We start from the raw sequence: 2,500 nt of genomic DNA on the forward strand, positions 1-2,500 counted from the left end.
GCCCCACGATAGCCTGGCCAACTCTCATTAGCCCCACGATAGCCTTGCCACCTCTCCTTAGCCCCACGATAGCCTGGCCACCTCTCATTAGCCCCACGACAGCCTGGCCACCTCTCCTTAGCCCCACGACAGGCTGGCCACCTCTCCTTAGCCCCACGATAGCCTTGCCACCTCTCCTTAGCCCCACGATAGCCTGGCCACCTCTCATTAGCCCCACGATAGCCTGGCCAACTCTCATTAGCCCCACGATAGCCTTGCCACCTCTCCTTAGCCCCACGATAGCCTGGCCACCTCTCATTAGCCCCACGACAGCTAGGCCACCTCTCATTAGCCCCACGATAGCCTGGCCACCTCTCCTTAGCCCCACGATAGCCTGGCCACCTCTCCTTAGCCCCACGATAGCCTGGACACCTCTCATTAGCCCCACGATAGCCTGGCCAACTCTCATTAGCCCCACGATAGCCTTGCCACCTCTCCTTAGCCCCACGATAGCCTGGCCACCTCTCATTAGCCCCACGATAGCCTGGCCAACTCTCATTAGCCCCACGATAGCCTTGCCACCTCTCCTTAGCCCCACGATAGCCTGGCCACCTCTCATTAGCCCCACGACAGCCTGGCCACCTCTCCTTAGCCCCACGACAGGCTGGCCACCTCTCCTTAGCCCCACGACAGCTAAGCCACCTCTCATTAGCCCCACGATAGCCTGGCCACCTCTCATTAGCCCCACGATAGCCTGGCCACCTCTCATTAGCCCCACGACAGCTAGGCCACCTCTCATTAGCCCCACGATAGCCTGGCCACCTCTCATTAGCCCCACGATAGCCTGGCCACCTCTCATTAGCCCCACGATAGCCTGGCCACCTCTCATTATCCCCACGATAGCCTGGCCACCTCTCCTTAGCCCCACGATAGCCTGGCCACCTCTCCTTAGCCCCTCGATAGCCTGGCCACCTCTCATTAGCCCCACGATAGCCTGGCCAACTCTCATTAGCCCCACGATAGCCTTGCCACCTCTCCTTAGCCCCACGATAGCCTGGCCACCTCTCATTAGCCCCACGATAGCCTGGCCAACTCTCATTAGCCCCACGATAGCCTTGCCACCTCTCCTTAGCCCCACGATAGCCTGGCCACCTCTCATTAGCCCCACGACAGCTAGGCCACCTCTCATTAGCCCCACGATAGCCTGGCCACCTCTCCTTAGCCCCACGATAGCCTGGCCACCTCTCCTTAGCCCCACGATAGCCTGGCCACCTCTCATTAGCCCCACGATAGCCTGGCCAACTCTCATTAGCCCCACGATAGCCTTGCCACCTCTCCTTAGCCCCACGATAGCCTGGCCACCTCTCATTAGCCCCACGATAGCCTGGCCAACTCTCATTAGCCCCACGATAGCCTTGCCACCTCTCCTTAGCCCCACGATAGCCTGGCCACCTCTCATTAGCCCCACGACAGCTAGGCCACCTCTCCTTAGCCCCACGACAGGCTGGCCACCTCTCCTTAGCCCCACGACAGCTAAGCCACCTCTCCTTAGCCCCACGATAGCCTGGCCACCTCTCCTTATCCCCACGACAGCCTGGCCATCTCTCCTTAGCCTCACGACAGCTAGGCCACCTCTCCTTAGCCCTAAGATAGCCTGGCCACCTCTCCTTAGCCTCACGACAGCTAGGCCACCTATCCTTAGCCCTAAGATAGCCTGGCCACCTCTCATTTGCCTCACGACAGCTAGGCCACCTCTCCTTAGCCCCATGACAGCCTGGCCACCCCCCCCCCCCCCCCATCTCTCTAGCCTAAAGACAGCCTGCCCCCCGCCATCACGCTAGCCCCACGATAGCCTGCCCAACCCCCCCCCCCCCCCCCCCCCATCACCCTAGCCCCACGATAGCCTGCCCAACCCCCCCCCCCCCCCCCATCACCCTAGTCCCATGACAGCCTGGCCACCCCCCCACCCCCCACCCCCCATCACCCTAGCCCCATGACAGCCTGGCCATCCCCCCACCCCCCATCACCCAAGCCCCAAGACAGCCTGGCCACCCCCCATCTCTCTAGCTTAAAGACAGCCTGGCCACCCCCCATCTCTCTAGCTTAAAGACAGCCTGGCCACCCCCCATCTCTCTAGCCCCATGACAGCCTGCACCCCCCCCCCCATCACCCTAGCCCCAAGACAGCCTGGCCACCCCCCCACCCCCCATCTCTCCAGCCCCATGACAGCCTGGCCACCCCCCCACCCCCCATCTCTCTAGCCCCATGACAGCCTGCACCCCCCCCCCCATCACCCTAGCCCCACGACAGCCTGCCCCCCCCCCCCCCCCCATCACCCTAGCCCCATGACAGCCTGCAACCCCCCCCCCCCCCCATCACCCTAGCCCCATGACAGCCTGGCCACCCTCCCCATCACCCTAGCCCCATGACAGCCACCCCCCCATCTCCCTAGCCCCACGACAGCCTGGCCACCTCCCCATCTCCTTAGCCCCATTACAGCCTGGCCATCCCCCCCATCTCC

The sequence above is a fragment of the Salvelinus fontinalis genome, chromosome 11 (genome assembly GCF_029448725.1).
Source record: "Salvelinus fontinalis isolate EN_2023a chromosome 11, ASM2944872v1, whole genome shotgun sequence".
Lineage (NCBI taxonomy): Eukaryota > Metazoa > Chordata > Actinopteri > Salmoniformes > Salmonidae > Salvelinus > Salvelinus fontinalis.